Raw genomic sequence first — 6,704 nt, 5'->3', positions numbered from 1 at the left:
TGGTCAACATCTAGCACAGTGTTTGGAACATTATAATAATTAGGTGATGTTTCTTGATTGAATGAAAATTGAAAAGGTAAAAAGAGAAAGACTGGACTTCTGGCTTCCAGTCTGGCATGGGAGGAGCTTGGAAACTGTCACTCCATTGTAACAATAAGTAAAAAGCTAAACAAACTGAAAAATCAACAGTTCTTAGAGGCAACAAGCAAACTGTGACCTCACAGAACTGGAGAGGCAGAAAGGCGAATACAGAGAATCAAAACTTACTAGAGCAGAAACCTCTGCAGGAATTAATACTAGGGTAGGAAAATCTACACTGTAAGGTTCAGTGTGAATAAGTCTGAGAGATTAAAAACTATAGGTGCCTTACAAACTACTATGGATAAAATAAATAAGCTACAAGGATATAATGTGCAGCACAGCCAATATTGTATAATAACTATAAATTTTTAAAATTGTGAATATGTTGTACATCTGAAACTTATATAATGTTATAAATCAATTATACCTCAATTTAAATAAAAGAACACATCCACATACTGGGAGGGTGGTGCACCCCGAACTCCACGGGGACAGAAACTCCTGTGCTCGGGACCTCATCTTAGGGTATCTTTTCATCTGGCTGTTCATTCCTATCCTTTAATATCCTTTGTAATAAATCATTAACCATGAGGAAGGAAAGAAAGAAAAAAAAAAAAGACAATAGAACCCAGTCTCAGAGAGGTCCCCACACTTTAGTGAATTTTACCTCCAGCAGCTTGGCCACGTTCTTGCAGTGAACATTAGAGAAAAACTGCATACTTCTGGCCCAGTGGAGGGGAAAAAGAACCATTTAAAAAAATACCAGGGACTTCCCTGGTGGCGCAATGGTTAAAAATCCGCCTGCTAAAGCAGGGCACACGGGTTCGAGCCCTGGTCCAGGAAGATTCCACATACTGTGGGCAACTAATCCTGTGTGCCACAACTACTGAGCCTGAGTGCTGCAACTACTGAAGCCCGCATGCCTAGAGCCCATGTTCTGCAACAAGAGAAGCCACCACAACAAGAAGCCCGAGCACCTCAACGAAGAGTAGTCCCCGATCGCCACAACTAGAGAAAGCCCGCGCCCAGCAACAAAGACCCAAACCAGCTAAAAAAGTAAAATACAATTAAAATTAAAAAAATAAAATAACATAAAATAAAAACATACCAGAGCCATTCTGTTCCTCTTAACAAGGCCTTCCCTGAGGAGAAACTATCTGATCAGAGCCTAAACTGTTGGGGTTTTATCAGAGCTTAACCAACCTGGGGGAAAGGAAATGTCAAACTCCAGCCTGCTCTAACCTGGGAGGGAAGGGAAATTCCCAACTTCAGCCCATTCAAGCCATCCTGTTGCACCTAAGGGAGACGCACTGGTGAAGCTCACAGTCCAGAGGTACTGTATAGGTTCACTAAAATGCTGAGACCTAATCACAGGACTACAGAATGCTTCCCTTCCACCCACTCCTTATCACCACATCTAAAGACTTGTTTACCACAGTTCCTTATATCCACTACATCCTGACCAGCTATCAGGAAAATATCACAAGTTATACTAAAAGGCAAAAAACATAGTTTGAAGAGACAGAGAAAGCACCAGAACTAAACTCAGGTGTGACAGGAATGTTAGAATTATCACATGATGATATTAAAACAATGATGATTAATGTGCTAAGGGCTCTAATGAATAAGGTAGACAGCATGCAGAATAGAGGGGCAATGTAAGCAGAGAGATGGAAATAGTAAGAAAAAATTAAAAAAATAAATGCTAGAGATTAAAAACACAGTAATAGGAATAGAGAATGTCTTTGAAGGGCTTATTAGGAGACTGGACATGGCTGAGGAAATAATCTCTGAACATGAGAATATATCAATAGACACCTCCAAAAAGAAATGCAAAGAGAAAAAAGACTGAAAATAATGGAACAGAATATCCGAGAATTGTGGGACTCCTACAAAAAGGGTACCATACATGAAGTCAGGATGCCAGAAGGAGAAGAGAAAGGAACAGAAAAAATATTTGAAGCAATAAGACTGAGAATTTCCCACAAATTGATGTCAGACACCAAACCACAGATCCAGGAATCTCAGAGAACACCAAAAGCAGGATAAATGCCAAAAAAAAAAAAAAACCTACACCTAGGCATATCATATTTAAACTGCAGAAAATCAAAGATAAAGAATCTTGAAAGAAGCGGGGGGAGGGAGCTGGGGGTAGGAGGGCATTGGGGGGAGGAGGGCATTGAGGGGAGGAGGGGAACACCTTACCAATAAAGGAGCAAAGAAAAGAATTATATCTGACTTCTCCTCAGAAACTATACAAGCAAGAAGAGAGTGGAATGAAATATTTAAGTGTTGAGAGAGAAAAAACCCTAACCTAGAATTCTGTAGCCTATGAAATTACCTTCAAAGGTGAAGGAGAACTTTCCTAAGGAATTTCCTAGATAAACTAAAATTGATGGAATTGGTTGCCAATAAACCTGCCTTGCAAGAAATTTTCATTGAAGTTCTTCAGAGAGAAGGAAAATGATACAGGTCAGAAACTTTAATCTATATAAAGAAAGGAAGAACATAAGAGAAGGAATAAGTGAAGGTAAAATAAACACTTTCATTTTTCTTACTCTTAATTCATCTAACAGATAACAATTTCTTCAAAATAATAACATCAGTAATGTATCACGTGGTCTTCCCTGGTGATCCAGTGGTTAAGACTCTGGGCTTCCAATGCAGGGAGTGTGGGTTCCATCCCTGGTTGGGGAACTAATAAGATCCCACATGCTGTGTGGTGGTGCAGCCAAAACAAAAAGTATCACTTATATATGCTTATGTATATATACACACATATGCTTATGTATGAGTGAAATTAATGACAGCAATGATATAAGTAACAGAAGGGAGGAGTTAGGGTTATTTTGTTATTAGGTACCCACACTACCTGTGAGCAGTATAGTGTTATTTGAAAGTGGAAGTTATATTAGTTGTAAATGGATTTTGCAAACTCAAGGATAGCCACTAAAAAAAGAAGTATCATTAATATGCTAAGAAAAGACAGAAAATGGAATCACACAAAATGCTCAATTAGAACCAAAAAAGACAAAAATAGAGTGGAAGACAAGATAGGAACAATGAACAAGGGCAACAAATAGAAAATAGTAACAAACATGGTAGATATTAATCCAGTTATATCAACAATCAATTTAAACATCAATGGTCTGAATACACCAATTAGAAAACAGAGATTTTCAGAGCGAATAAAGACCCAACTCTATGTTACCTAAAAGAAGCCCACTTTAAATAAAAAGACACATATAGATAAAAGGTAAAGGGATGAAGAAAGATATACCGTGCTAACACTAATCAAATGAAATCAGGAGTAGTTTTATTGGGCTTCCTAGGTGGCGCAGTGGTTGAGAATCTGCCTGCCAATGCAGGGGACACAGGTTCGATCCCTGCTCCAGGAAGATCCCACATGCCGCACCACAACTATTGAGCCTGTGCTTTAGAGCCTGTGAGTCACAACTATTGAGCCCATGTGCTGCAACTACTGAAGCCCACGCGCCTAGAGCCTGTGCTCCGCAACACGAGAAGCCACGGCAATGAGGAGCCCGCGCACCACAACGAAGAGTAGCCCCCACTCACCGCAACTAAAAAGAAAGCCTGCGCACAGCAAAAAAAGACCCAACACAGCCAATAAAATAAATAAATAAATTTATTAAAAAAAAAGAAGTAGTTTTACTAAGTTCAGACAGAGCAGGCTTTAGAGAAAGGAAAGTTATAAGGGATAAAGAGGGGTGTTACATAATAATAAAAGGGTCAATACCTTAAGACATAGCAATCCTTAATGTGTATGTGCCTAACAACAGAACAAGAGCCAATACTGATAAAACTCCAAGAAGAAATAGATTAATCCATTGTCATAGTTGGAGACTTCAACACTCTTCATCAGAAACAGACAGATGTAGCAGGCAGAACATTAGTGAGGACACCGTCAATCAACTGAATAGAAAACTACAGACTACTTCATCAAACAGCAGAATTTTTCTTAAGCTTACGTGTAATATTCACTAAGATGGACCATAGTACTAAAAATCATACTGTGTATGCTCTCAGCTCATGATGGAATTAAACTAAAATTCAACATTAGAAAGAGAGCTGGAAAATCCCCAAACACTTGGAGATTAAATAACACACTTCTAAATAACACATGGATCAAAGGAGAAACTTCAAGGGAAATTTTTAAATATTTTGAACTAAATGAAAATGCAACTGGCCAAAATGTGTGGGATGCAGTGAAAGCAGTATTTAGAGGGAAATTTGTAGTATTGAATACATGTATTTGTAAAGAAAAAAATCTAAAATCAATAATCTACGCTTCCACCTTAGGAAACTAGAAAAAGATGAGCAAATTAAATGCAAAGTAAGCCAAAGGAAAAAAATTAATAAAAATTAGAGCAGATATCAATAAAAATTTAATAAAAATTAGAGCAGATAATCAATGAAATGAATGAATATTTCTTTACATGTTTGGAACTTCTATTTGCAGGCACCAAAAAAATTTTGCTGGCTTTTTTGTTTCTTTCTCTCCTATGCTCATTCCATCTGGTAGTTTTGGGGTTTCCTTGCTCTGGCCAAAGGTCCCAGTCCAGAGTCACGTCTCATAAGATGGTATTTCAGATTTCCTGTTCTGTTATGACCCAGTTAATAAACCAATGCACTGCTTGGTTGAGCAAGGTTGCACTTGTGTCCTTTTACCGCTTTGGGTCTGTGGTTCCACACAAACTAGAGACCCAGTCAGTGGTTGGCAGTAGTGTTTGTTCAGCTTCTTTTCTTAAGTCCCTACTTTGAACTAGAGCTGTGAACCTGGCTCTAGTCCATATCTTGAGAAGGACTTCTTGTCCTTTTCACCCCACAGGTACTGTCTTCCTGTTCACCTCTGCTTACTTTTGGACTTAGAGCCCATTAAGGACTATGGCTTAACTTAACCATAGCTTTGTGGTTCTGGTCATTTTTCAGGTCTGTGAAAGTGCTCATTTTGTTTTGACCTGGCTCTACATATACATCCTCCCCCTCCCCATATTCCTTTCCACTTCATCTGTCATGTAATGTATCTGGAGCAGAGGGGATGTATCAAAGGGTCATTTAATGAGCTATTGGAAGTCTACTTAAGCTTTTTAAAGGAATTCTCTATGGGCAAAGAAAAAGAAGAAAATAGAGCACTCAGTTTCTAAAGGAGCAATGAAAGACTCTTTATGCTTAAAGACCATTCTCTGATAGCAAAGTTAGAAAACTGAGTTATAATCACTGCCTATTCTCCTGTAATAGCCGGGGCCTTGATCTTTACTTTCTGAATATCTAGCATCCTCCCTTCTCATTCATACCTGCTTCCTTCTCACCCCACTTAAAACTCCCATTCCCTGAAGAGTCATCAGGACTCAGCTCCCTGTATTATAATTATAGTGTTCAAACTGAATTATCAATATAAATAAAGCTTGTGAACTCAGGAAGTTCTTAATGAGCCAATATGTGGGGTATACTTAGTGTGTGAGTGGTTACGGGAGGAGGGGGAGTCAGACTTGACTACACGTCTGTTCTTACAACCAGACAAAATCCAGGCAACAGCCTCTGAAATGAGGCCCCTTGAAGTAAGGAGGCACCAGTCACTCTGCTATAACTAAAATGGAGAAAAGGGTTTTCTAAGGTAGGGTCGGGATGGGGAGGGTGTATATACGTGTGTTTGTGGTGTCTCTATGGCTGGGTGCACATAGGCATGTGCTGCTCAACTCCTACCTTTAGGAATAAAAGCAGAAGTATTAACCTAACAGTTTTCTAGTTACATCTGGAAATGTTTGGGAATTACTGATCAGGGACCAGAATGATAAGAACCGTATGTTTGTTTTCTTTGTTTGTTTGTTTTTATTGGCTCAGTTGGGTGTTCACTGCTGCATGCAGGCTTTCTCTAGTTGTGGCGGCTGAGAGGGGGTGGGGGGGCACTACTCTTCATTGCCGTGCGCAGGCTCCTCACTGTCGTGGCTTGTTGCTGAACACGGGCTCTTGGCACGCAAGCTTCTGTAGTTGCAGCACACAGGCTCAATAGTTGTGGCTTGCGGGCTCTAGAGCACAGGCTCAGTAGTTGTGGCACGCAGGCTTAGTTGCTCCGCGGCGTGAGGGATTTTCCCAGCCCAGGGATAGAACCTGTATCCCGGGCATTGGCAGGCTGATTTTTAACCACTGCGCCACCAGGGAAATCCTATGTTTAATTTTTTCTAAATTAAAGCAAAAGGACTCCAGAGCTTATCTTTAAAAGCAGCAAGGGGTGAAACTGGGCACTGTAGTCCATTCCATTGCCAGGCTTGAGAAGAAGAAGGATGGACCTTGGTTCAACCAATAGAAGAGTAGTGGCAGCTACTAAAGGACTAAAGGACAAGATGAATGTCAGGGACCTTCTGCATGGAATCTGGTCTGAGTTTAAAAGGGATCTTTGGCCATCAAAAGATCCATGTGATTGCCTGAATGCCCCCACCCTTACTCAGTCTTAAACAATATATAAAACGTGAAAAAAATTTTAACTTGGTCCACGTATATACTTAGGCTGAAGAAAACCCTTTAGCTTCATTTGACTCAGTAAAACATAATACATGCCTAAGGAATCAAAAGAGTCATAGGCCTATCAAGAATCTGATGGGATG

The sequence above is a fragment of the Hippopotamus amphibius genome, chromosome 2 (assembly GCF_030028045.1).
Source record: "Hippopotamus amphibius kiboko isolate mHipAmp2 chromosome 2, mHipAmp2.hap2, whole genome shotgun sequence".
Lineage (NCBI taxonomy): Eukaryota > Metazoa > Chordata > Mammalia > Artiodactyla > Hippopotamidae > Hippopotamus > Hippopotamus amphibius.
This window is presented reverse-complemented; position numbering follows the sequence as displayed.